Here is a 13,352-nt window from a genome sequence, read left to right as displayed (position 1 = left end):
CAATGAGTTAAGGGGTGCCCACTTGCAAAACTCAAACAGGGAGGAAATTGTGTATAATTTCCTTGCCTAACAGGAAGGGACTCTTTAAAGTGATCTGGATTGCTAAGACCTGTATTCTCCCAAATTAACCATAGCATTCATGTAAAAGGTCTCCTTTATAAAATAAAGATCATTTTAGGTGATCTCTGATATTATTTTCTTTCTGAAATTAGAAGATATCTTTCTAGAATATCCAATAAGCTCACACTCAAGGGAAAGTACCTCCAGCACATATGGGTCACATTGTTTTGTGGTAGTTGTACACAAATACGGAGTTTTCACCCCCAGTTCCTCTGGTCATCATCCTTGTCTTATGCTTCAGTCTTGTGCACTTTGCCCTTTTAAAGTATACACAATTTGTTTAACTAACAAAAGAGGAAATTTCATCAAGTTAATTTACATTTGTAGGCACCTAAGTGGTAACTAATCAAGTTGTTTGCTTCTTTGCTTTGGCCATACTACATAGCTCACAGGATCTTAATTGGACCTCCTCAACCAGGGGCCGAACCCAGGGCCATGAGCAGTGAAATTATTAAATCCTAATCACTGGACTGCCAGGGAGTTCAAGGTTTTTCTCTTTAATTCTTCTTCTTTTGTGTGTGTTATAAGACTCAGCCACCTAGTATTTGGAAATTGAAAATTATTTCCCCTTTTAGACTTACAGTAACCATTCAGGCAGGTTGCCAATATCAATTTCCAGCTTACATGACTCTTCCATAGTACAACTCTAGGAATTAGTTCAAAACTGTCCTCAGCTAGAAAATTAGGCAAGACAAATCAAAGATGGTCAGAAGAAAAATAAAATCCTTCATCACCTTGAGTTGGAGTTGGGTAAGGAAAATAACAATTTACCCAGTATTCAGTTTGAATATCCAGAATTATATTCACATTTTGGTAGCATGTCACAACCCATATGGCTCCTGCTCTATTTAATTAAAAAACAATAATAATCTTTAGGTTATATAGTATTTCTTCAATCATATCATTTGGCAGGGTGGCAGAATATGCCACCCCAAAATATAACTTGTTTATAAGGGAAATTCACATTTATTCATATTTCTCCATTTATGAATAAATCTTACTTATTTCTAAATTAACATTTAAAAGAGTATTTCCCCCTCTGTACCAAGAAGAGAAGGATGGCTAAGTTATAGGACATTTAACAATGGAGAAGACTCTGATGGAAATCTGCATAACAAAACTTATTATTTATTTTTTTATAGTAGTTTTCGTGAGCACCTCCACATAATTTGCCTAATCCAGAATTTCTCTCTTGCCTTAGCTGAAGAATATATTTAATCCTTCATTTTTATTCACCTCTGAAAGTTATTTTATTTTTTTTTTTTCTTCTGAGTATCTCTTATGTAGACATAAAGTGGTAGTAGTGATGGTTCAGTTGCTAAGTCATGTCCGACTCTTGGGACCCCATGGACTATAGTCTGCCAGGCTCCTCTGTCCATGGGAGTCTCCAGGCAAGAATAATGGAGTGGGCTGCCATTTCCTTCTCCAGGGGGTCTTCCTGACCCAGGGATAGAACCCAGGTTTGCAGGCAGATTCTTTACCCACTGAGCTACCTGTTAATAACCTTCTGCAGGTTTTCTTTTTCTTTTTTTTATTTTTACTTTATTTTACTTTACAATACTGTATTGGTTTTGCCATACATTGACATGAATCCACCACGGGTGTACATGCATTCCCAAACATGAACCCCCCTCCCATCTCTCTCCCCATAACATCTCTCTGGGTCATCCCCGTGCACCAGCCCCAAGCATGCTGTATCCTGCATCGGACATAGACTGGCAGTTCGATTTTTACATGATAGTATACATGTTTCAATGTCATTCTCCCAAAGCATCCCACCCTCTCCCTCTCCCTCTGAGTCCAAAAGTCCGCTAGACAGGATGAAACTGGAGCCAATTATACAAAGTGAAGTAAGCCAGAAAGAAAAACACAGTATACTAACACATATATATGGAATTTTGAAAGATGGCAAAAATGACCCTGTATGCAAGACAGCAAAAAAGACACAGATGTGGATAGCGGACTTTTGGACTCAGAGGTTTTCTTTTTTTAATCTGACATTTTTACAGGATTTTTAGCAGAGAACTTAGAAAGTTAGAGTGAAAATTATTCTCTTTCTCCTTTATAATTTCATAATGAAGATTGTTAGAGGTCACATTCATACAGTCAGCAAAGTCACTTTTTCATAACACAATAATAGCAATTGTTATAGCCAATGTTTATTGAGTCCTTACAAATAAGACTGACTCTGATCTAAATACTTTATGGACATGAGTTCATTTAATCAAAAAAGTAAATGCTACCTTCATTTCCAATTCACATATAGAACTGAAGTCCAGAAAAACTAAGTATCTTGCCCAAGATCACACAGCTATTAAGTGATGGAACTGGGATTTGAATACAGGTATTTTGCCTGCAAAGGTAAGTTCTTAAAATTTCATGTCGCTGACTCTCATGATATTTGAAGCTAGAACGATAATCCATATGTAATAATGAGGAAGAAAAGTTAAAATTTATAATAACTTCCTGCTTGTTCTGCTTCTGTAACTCAGCTTGCTCCTTGCAAAGTCACATAAATCATGTAACTTAGAAAATGGAAACTTAAAACAGTGCTAGGAATGGAAGCTTATATCACTCACCCTTGCCCTGTCTTTTTCAATTGCTCAGCCCCTGTAATCCTGCTTAACAAGTTTGTTTGTATAAAGGCCAGGCATTCCCACACCCTGTCCTAACCCCTGTTCCCATGCATGTAAATCCTTAATTTAAACCAGCCTATTTAACAGTTAGATAAACAGGGTGACATTATACAACCTTGACATACTCCTTTTCTTTTTTGGAACCAGTCTGTTGTTCCATGTCCAATTCTAACTGTTGCTTCCTGACCTGCATACAGATTTCTCAGGAGGCAGGTCAGGTGGTCTGGTATTCCCATCTCTTTCAGAATTTTCCACAGTTTATTGTGTCACACAGTCAAAGTCTTTGGCATAGTCAATAAAACAGAAATAGATGTTGTTCTGGAACTCTCTTGCTTTTTCCATGATCCAGCGGATGTTGGCAATTTGATCTCTGGTTCCTCTGCCTTTTCTAAAACCAGCTTGAACATCAGGAAGTTCATGGTTCATGTATTGCTGAAGCCTGGCTTGGAGAATTTTGAGCATTACTTTACTAGCATGTGAGATGAGTGCAATTGTGCAGTAGTTTGAGCATTCTTTGACAATGCCTTTCTTTGGGATTAGAATGAAAACTGACCTTTTCCAGTCCTGTGGCCACTGCTGAGCTTTCCAAATTTGCTGACATACTGAGTGCAGCACTTTCACAGCATCATCTTTCAGGATTTGAAACAGCTCAACTGGAATTCCATCACCTCCACTAGCTTTGTTCATAGCGATGCTTTCCAAGGCCCACTTGACTTCACATTCCAGGATGTCTGGCTCTAGGTGAGTGATCACACCATCATGGTTATCTGGGTCATGAAGATCTTTTTTGTACATTTCTTCTGTGTATTCTTGTCACCTCTTCTTAATATCTTCTGCTTCTGTTAGGTCCCGTCCATTTCTATCCTTTATCGAGCCCATCTTTGTGTAAAATATTCCCCTGGTATTTCCAATTTTCTTGAAGAGATCTCTAGTCTTTCCCATTCTATTGTTTTCCTCTATTTCTTTGCATTGATCGCTGAAAAGGGTTTTATTATCTCTTCTTGCTATTCTTTGGTACTGTGCATTCAGATGCTTATATCTTTGCTTTTCTCCTTTGCTTTTCACTTCTCTTTTTCTCACAGCTATTTGTAAGGCCTCCCCAGACAGCCATTTTGCTTTTTTGCATTTCTTTTCCATGGGGATGGTCTTGATCCCTGTCTCCTGTACAGTGTCACGAACCTCATTCCATAGTTCATCAGGCACTCTATCTATCAGATCTAGGCCCTTAAATCTATTTCTCACTTCCACTGTATAATCATAAGGGACTTGATTTAGGTCATACTGGAATGGTCTAGTGGTTTCCCCTACTTTATTCAATTTGAATCTGAATTTGGTAATAAGGAGTTCATGATCTGAGCCACAGTCAGCTCCTGGTCTTGTTTTTGTTGACTGTATAGAGCTTGTCCATCTTTGGCTGCAAAGAATATAATCAGTCTGATTTCGGTGTTGACCATCTGGTGATGTCCATGTATAGAGTCTTCTCTTGTGTTTTTGGAAGAGGGTGTTTGCTATGACCAGTGCATTTTCTTGGCAAAACTCTATTAGTCTTTGCCCTGCTTCATTCCGCATTCCAAGGCCAAATCTACCTGTTATTCCAGGTGCTTCTTGACTTCCTACTTTTGCATTCCAGTCCCCTATAATGAAAAGGACATCTTTTTTGTGTGTTATTTCTAAAAGGTGTTGTAGGTCTTCACAGAACTGTTCAACTTCAGTTTCTTCAATGTTATTGGTTAGGGCATAGACTTGGATAACTGTGATATTGAATGGTTTGCCTTGGAGATGAACAGAGATCATTCTGTCGTTTTTGAGATTGCATCCAAGTACTGCATTTTGGACTCTTTTGTTGACCATGATGGCTACTCCATTTCTTCTGAGGGATTCCTGCTGGAAGTAGTAGATATAATGATCATCTGAGTTAAATTCACCCATTCGAGTCCATTTTAGTTCGCTGATTCCTAGAATGTCGATCTCTTGCCATCTCTTGTTTGACCATTTCCAATTTGCCTTGATTCATGGACCTGACATTCCAGGTTCCTATGCAATATTGCTCTTTATAGCATCGGACCTTGCTTCTATCACCAGTCACATCCACAACTGGGTATTGTTTTTGCTTTGGCTTCATCCCTTCATTCTTTCTGAAATTGTTTCCCCACTGATCTCCAGTAGCATATTGGGCTCCTACTGACCTGGGAGCCTCTTTCAGTATCCTATCATTTTTCCTTTTCATACTGTTCATGGGGTTCTCAAGGCAAGAATAGTGAAGTGGTTTGCCATTCATTTCTCCAGTGGACCACATTCTGTTAGACCTCTCCACCATGACCCGCTTGTCTTGGGTTGTCCTGCTGGCATGGCTTGGTTTCATTGAGTTAGACAAGGCTGTGTGATTAGATTGACTAGTTTTCTGTGAGTATGGTTTCAATGTGTCTGCCCTCTGATGCCCTCTTGCAACACCTACCATCTTACTTGGGTTTCTCTTACCTTGGGCATGGGGTATCTCTTCATGGCTGCTCCAGCAAAGCACACCTGCTGCTCCTTACCTTGGATGAGGGGTATCTCCTTACCACTGCCCTTCCTGACTTTCAACGTGGGATAGCTCCTCTAAGCCCTCCTACACCCGTGCAGCCACCACTCCTTGGGTTGCTTCTCCCGGCCGCCTCCCCTGGCCTTGGGCACCGCCTGGCCTCAGGCGCGAGGTGGTTTCTCCCAGCAGCCCCTTACCTTGGAAGTGGGTTAGCTCCTCTCTGCCGCTGCCCCTGGCCTCGGACTTGGGTAGCTCCTCTCAGCCCTTCCTGCACCATCACAGCCTAGCACTCTTGGCCGCTGCCCTGACCTCGGACGTGGGGTAACTCCTCTCGCCCGTGCTTAGTGTGCCAGGTTGCAGCCACACGCGCTTATTTAACTTATATGCAGAGTACATCATGAGAAACGCTGGACTAGAAGAAACACAAGCTGGAATCAAAATTACTGGGAGAAATATCAATAACCTCAGATATGCAGATGACACCGCCTTTATGGCAGAAAGTGAAGAGGAACTAAAAAGCCTCTTGATGAAAGTGAAAGTGGAGAGTGAAAAAGTTGGCTTAAAGCTCAACTTTCAGAAAACGAAGATCACGGCATCCGGTCCCTTCACTTCATAGGAAATAAATGGGGAAACAGTGGAAAGAGTGTCAGACTTTATTTTTGGGGGGCTCCAAAATCACTGCAGATGGTGATTGCAGCCATGAAATTAAAAGACTCTGATGCTGGGAGGGATTGAGGGCAGGAGGTGAAGGGGACGGCAGAAGAAGAGATGCCTGGATGCCATCACTGACTCAATGGATATGAGTCTGAGTGAACTCTGGGAGTTGATGTTGGACAGGGAGGCCTGGCGTGCTGTGATTCATGGGGTTGCATAGTTGGACACGACTGAGTGACTGAACTGAACTGATTCAACAGTTAGCATTCTCTGGTGGCTCAGAGGTTAAAGCATCTGCCTCCAATGCAGGAGACCCAGGTTCAATCCCTGGGTCAGGAAGATCCCCTGGAGAAGACAATGGTAACCCACTCCAGTATTCCTGCCTGGAGAATCCCATGGACAGAGAAACCTGGTAGGCTATAGTCCATGGGATTGCAAAGAGTCAGACACGGCTGAGTGACTTCACTTATTTCCCTCTATAGTCTGATGTCATGCACTGTCTATAAAAACTTTGTAACCCCTTTCTTCTGGGCTCACAACTTGGAGTGTTAACTCCTGGGCCTGCCAGCATAATAAACCTGAGTTCTCCAACTCTCTGAGTATGGTGCTTGGTTTCTCAACACTCCAACTTCTGCAACAGTATGAACATCATTTACAGAATAATGACTCAAGAAAAAATATTGTGGACAACTTATTATACAAATTTTGCAATTTATACAGACTATACATTTTAATAAGTTGCATTTATACATATAATTCATTTCCCTTGAATGAAAATTTACTTCAAAAATGGGTATATAGTAAGTAATAAACAAGTGCATTCATTAGTAATATTTCCAATATGAATGTATGAAATCTTTGTGAAGAAATAGGATGCTGTGCAAAGCAAAATGGCTTATTTTCCATACTACTTCATCCTTTCATGTAGCTACTATATTAATCATTCTTATTTATCCTTTCCAAATATGTATATAGGTTGAATAGTGCCTTTACTTTGATGCAAAAATGCTATCTGTAATTACACTCAGCAATGTCAAATTTATGTGACTTTAACATAATGGCTCTATAATGATGCTCAAGAACACCAAAGGTAGTTTTACAGAGTCTTCAGAAAAGCTAATTTCTAATTTTACTGAGTAGAAGCTACAAGGGGAGAATTAGAATAAGCAATGAAATAAGAGACAGCACTGTACTGTCAGTCAAGGCAACATGAGTATTAAAATATGAGGATTGAATACAGGGGTTTACTGGATTACATGAGTGAAACTGGTGTTGTGGAACCCAAGTTCATGTGCCTGACCCACAGAAGGCCAAGACAACACACTGGAATTTGGAACATAGAATATTTTACTACAAGGAGAATGGTAGGTTCATGCTCAGAAGATCTGACCTCCTCAGTGGTTTGGGGGGAGGGGTTTTATGGACAAAATTGGAGGTGAGGCCTATAGGCTGTGTGACTTTCTGATTGTTGGTGGTGAGACAATAGTATGGTGTCCCAGAAATCATCCACTTAGCCTGAAGTTACTCTCTCCACCCAGAGGTGGGAGTACCTACAGAAAAGCTCAAAAGTATATTGTTATGTATATCACCTGAAGAAACTAGGACCCTGCCTCATCACCATACAATTGTTTGACTGCTTTTCCTTTGTTTCTGCAACCCCTCACTTTCCTGGTTAGTCACTATTTGAATCTGCTCTTTGAAACTCAGAAAAGGTCTAGGAGGCTGACACTTATCCCTACAAACACAGAAAAGATTTTGTATCTGGAATGTCCTCTCAACATTCAGCTTGATTTCAACCCCTCTCCCCTTTTCTCTTATATTCCTTAGTACTGTGGGGAATAGGTATTGGAAAAGAAAGAAAATAACATTTTGGACAGAGAGGTTAATCATACATTCTACAGTATACATGATCCACTGGAGGCAAGAATGACAAACCACTCCAGTATTCTTGCCTCGAGAATCCAATAAATACTATGAAAAGGCAAAAAGACATTACAGTAGAAGATGAGTTCCCATTTGGAAGGTGTCCAATAAGCTACTGGGGAATACAAGAGAAATAGTTCAAGAAAGAAGAAGAAGACACTGGGCCAAATCAGAAATGATAGTCAGTTATGGATGTGTCTGGTGGTGAAAGCAAAATCTAATGTGGTAAAGAACAATATTGCATAGGGAACCTAGTATATTAGATTCATGAATCAAAGTAAATTGGATGTAGTCAAGCAGGAGATAGCAAGAGTGAACATTGACATTTTAGGGATCAGTGAACTAAAATGGACAGGAATGGTGAACTTAATTCAGATGGCCATTATATCTACTGCTATGGACAAGAATCCCATGGAAAAAAATGGAGTAGACCTCACATCCCGCAAGAGTCCCAAAGGTATTTGGGTGTGTTAGGTAGTTAGAGTAGGAAAAAGGAGTCCAAAATGGTGGTGGCTAAAAGACAAAGAAACGGAAAAGCCCCCGAATATGAAACAAAAGAAAATCCACAGACCGGAGTGAGAACTTCAGATGAAACAAACACACAGCCCAATTTGCATAGATAAATGTATAAAAGAAGGAAGCCAAGACGGACTGAGGCCTCTCCTTTGGGGTCAGCCTGCCCTTATGCCTCAAGGGTGTACTATCCTTTGCTTGCCAAATAAAACTGAGTTGTAACTAAGCTGTAACATTGGTCCACCATTTCAAATCTTTGCTGTGACGAGACAGAACCAAGGAAATTACACACTCCCCTGACATATCTGGTGCCATGACTTAGCTTAAAACTGAGGTGGCTGCGAAGGAAATTGCACACTCCCCCAACAAGTGCAAGCTCAAAACTGACAAAATGATCTTGGTTCCTTTCCAAGGTAAACCAGTCAACATCACAGTAATTCACATCTATGCACCATTGATGCCAAAGATGAAGTTAAACGATTCTGTGAAGACCTACAAGACCTTCTAGTTCAGTTCAGTTCAGTTCAGTTCAGTCGCTCAGTCGTGTCTGACTCTTTGCGACCCCATGAATCACAGCACACCAGGCCTCCCTGTCCATCAGCAACTCCCGGAGTTCACTCAGATTCATGTCCATCAAGTCAGTGATGCCATCCAGCCATCTCATCCTCTGTCATCCCCTTCTTCTCCTGCCCCAATCCCTCCCAGCATTAAAGTATTTTCCAATGAGTCAACTCTTCTCATGAGGTGGCCAAAGCACTGGAGTTTCATCTTTAGCATCATTCCCTCCAAAGAAATCCCAAGGCTGATCTCCTTCAGAATGGACTGGTTGGATCTCCTTGCAGTCCAAGGGACTCTCAAGAGTCTTCTCCAACACCCCAGTTCAAAAGCATCAATTCTTCAGCACTCAGCCTTCTTCACAGTCCAACTCTCACATCCATACATGACCACTGGAAAAACCATATCCTTGACTAGAAGGACCTTTGTTGGCAAAGTAATGTCTCTGCTTTTGAATATACTATCTAGATTGGTCATAACTTTTCTTCCAAGGAGTAAGCGTCTTTTAATTTCATGGCTGCAGTCACCATCTGCTGTGATTTTGGAGCCCAAAAAAATAAAGTCTGACAATGTTTCTACTGTTTCTACTGTTTCCCCATCTATTTCCCAATTCAGCATGGTAAGTAAAAATGATCAACTGGAAAAAATCTTAATATTTAGATGAGGCAACCAAATAAAGACTAAGCTTCCCATCACTCTACCTGGTATTTGGGCAGTGATTTTCCTTGCCTAAATTTCAAGTCATTTATGGAACAACAAAAATGGAAACTATTAGTCAACTATTACAAAAATAAAATTTCTTAATTGAAATACTTAAATATCAAACAATCTCTCATATAAATATCTATGAATACTTATCAAAAACCCTTAGCTCTGATGTATTCACATATGCTTCTATATACAATTTAGGCTTTTATGTTCTGAAGCACTGAGGAGAAAATTAGTCAATTAGTTGTCATCTAAAGTGAAGACGAAATGTAAAGGAAAATCTAAATAATTCTAGGATTATGTTTCCTTCAAGGACCAAATGAAAATACAGTTTTAAAAAATCAAATAAGTTATAAATATGATGCTCTGAAATAATTTCCTGTGGTTTAAGCCAGAATACTGCAAGAAAGCAAAATAAATTTACCACCACATAAGTATTGTGTTTTATACTGTGTTTGCTTTTCTCATTTTGAGTAGCCTTTTCGTAACCCCGTGAAATCTTGAAATCCAAGACACTGGAAATTCAAGGTTTGGAATTTCATTGGAAATACATCTGACTAACACTCAAACACACAGATACAAAAGAGGAACAATCAATAAACCCTCCTAATAGCCAACTCATCAAAGATCTTCAGTTCAGTTCAGTTTAGTTTATTCGCTCAGTCGTGTCTGACTCTTTGCGACCCCATGAATTGCAGGACGCCAGGCCTCCCTGTCCATCACCAACTCCTGGAGTTCACTCAGACTCACGTCCATCGAGTCAGTGATGCCATCCAGCCATCTCATCTTCTGCCATCCCCTTCTTCTCCTGCCCTCAATCCCTCCCAGCATCAGAGTCTATTCCAATGAGTCAACTCTTCACATGAGGTGGCCAAAGTACTGGAGTTTCAGCTTTAGCATCATTCCTTCCAAAGAAATCCCAGGGCTTATCTCCTTCAAAATGGACTGGTTGGATCTCCTTGCAGTTCAAGGGACTCTCAAGAGTCTTCTCCAGCACCACAGTTCAAAGGCATCAATTCTTCAGTGCTCAGCCTTCTTCACAGTCCAACTCTCACATCCATGCATGACTACTGGAAAACCATAGCCTTGATTAGACGGACCCTAGTTGGCAAAGTAATGTCTCTGCTTTTGAATATGCTATCTAGGTTGGTCATAACTTTCCTTCCAAGGAGTAAGCGTCTTTTAGTTTCATGGCTGCAGTCACCATCTGCAGTGATTTTGGAGCCCAAAAAAATAAAGTCTGACGCTGTTTCCACTGTTTCCCCATCTATTTCCCATGAAGTGAAGGGACCGGATGCCATGATCTTCATTTTCTGAATGTTGAGCTTTAAGCCAACTTTTTTACTCACCTCTTTCACTTTCATCAAGAGGCTTTTTAGTTCCTCTTCACTTTCTGCCATAAGGGTGGTGTCATCTGCATATGTGAGGTTATTGATATTTCTCCCGGCAATCTTAATTCCAGCTTGTGTTTCTTCCAGTCCAGCATTTCTTATGATGTACTCTGCATATAAGTTAAATAAGCAGGGTGACAATATACAGCCTTAAGATCTATTAAATGTATAATATGAATGTAAAAATCAGTATTCCTTCTTCTTGACTGATTTCATATTTGTGTTTTGCTCCACAGTTCTTCTGTTGACTTCCCTTTCTTTCATTGATGATGGAAATACCTTTATTTGTATACCTCAGCTTATATTTCTTTCTCAAGTTTTCATCCTTCCCTAGGGCTACATGCCTCTCAAGCCCTTTCTCATTTCTAATTGACATTTTTACCTTTTCAGAGATTTTTAACTAGTACAGAAAACTAAGCAGCCTGGGACTCATTGACATCAATCAGAGAATATGAACCTAGCCTCAAGGGGATTATAGCAAGAACAATGAAGAAGAAAAAGACAAAAAGACATGTGATTGATTCCATGGTATGTGACTGACTATATTACCTCATGTTATAATGTGACCATTCTCTTGTTCAGAGGAAAGGTAGAATATTTCTTCCAGATAATTCTTAATATATTTGAAGATCAATTTTCAGCCACTCCTAGTTTTAAACCATTGAACAAAAATGGAATTTACATTTCAAAAGTAAGCCAGGTATCATTTGAGCACAACAAAGTGACTGTTAGTGTTAGTAGCAATGGTGGGCTTCACTACTCTCATCTTCACCATTACTCCCATTTTGCATACTTTTTGGAACCTCTATAATATTAAGTCACGGTATGAAGTCTCAAACTCTATAATATTCATCAAGATAGGGAGCAGAGAGGTTAATAAACATTGTAATTGTGTAGAATCAAAGGAAATAGCTTACCACTGGAGCACCAAGGGCAATGACTCACATCTGAGGCAAAGAACGGCAGGAAAAGGTATGCTGGATGGCTTTACAAGGAGGTCAACTCTTTTGATGATCATTGCCTGTAAAATGTTCCCAAACCAAATGAACCAGTCTTATTCAGTAACTCAAATCATTGAAACAACATCCACTTGTGATTTAATTAAGAAGTAATGTGGTTTACTAGCCATCTACATGTCTTCTTTCGAGAAATGTCTGTTTAAGTTTCCTGCCCCCTTTTTGATTTTTTTTTTTTTTCCCTGCTATTGAGTTGCATGAATCACTTGTATGTTTTGGAAATTAATCCTTTGTCAGTTGTTTCATTTGCTATTATTTTCTCCCATTCTAGGTGGTGTCTTTTCACCATGTTTATAGTTTCCATTGTTGGATAAAAGCTTTTAAGTTTAATTAAATCTCACTTGTTTCTTTTTGTTTTTATTTCCATTACTCTAGGAGGTGGGTCATAGAGGATCTTGCTGTGATTTATGTCATATAATGTTCTGGTTATGCTTTCCTCTAAGAGTTTTATAGTTTCTGGTTTCACATTTAAGTCTTTAATCTATTTTGAGTTTATTTTTTGTATGGTGTTAGGGAGTGTTCTAATTTCATTCGTTTTCATGTAGCTGTCTAGTTTCCCCAGCCTCACTTATAGAAGAGACTGTCTGTTCTCCATTGTATATTGTTGCCTCCTTTGTCAAAGATAAGGTATCCATAGGCATGTCAGTTATCTCTGGGCTTTCCAACTTATTCCATTGGTCTATATTTCTGTTTTTGTGCCAGTACAATACTGTCTTGATGACTATAGCTAAAGATGTTCAACATTGATCATTATTAGAGAAATGTAAATCAAAGCTACGATGAGATATCATGTCACGCCAGTCAGAATGGCCATCATCAAAAATCTACAAACAATAATTACTGGAGAGGTGTGGAGAAAAGGAAGCTCTCTTGCACTGTTGGTGGGAATGCAATTGATACAGCCATTACAGAGAACAACATAGAGATTCCTTTAAAAAAAAACTAGAGATAAATCTACCACGTGACCTAGAAATCCTGCTGCTGGACATTTACCCTGAGAAAACCATAACTGAAAACAGAAATGTAATTCAATGATCATTGCAGCACTATTTGCAATACCTGGGACATAGAAGCCACTTAGATGTCCATTGACAGATGAATGGATAAAGAGGCTGTGGTAAATATATACAATGGAATATTGTGCCATAAAAAGAAAAACATTTGAATCAGTTCTAGAGCCTATTATACAGAGTGAAGTAAGTCAGAAAGAGAAAAACAAATACTGCATATTAACACATATATATGAAATCTAGAAAGATGGTAGTGATAAATCTTTTGCAAGGCAGCAATGGAAATGCAGATAGAGAAAAGACAT

Source organism: Budorcas taxicolor, chromosome 22 (assembly GCF_023091745.1).
Source record: "Budorcas taxicolor isolate Tak-1 chromosome 22, Takin1.1, whole genome shotgun sequence".
NCBI classification, from domain to species: Eukaryota; Metazoa; Chordata; class Mammalia; order Artiodactyla; family Bovidae; genus Budorcas; species Budorcas taxicolor.
Note: the sequence above shows the minus strand (reverse complement) of the source record.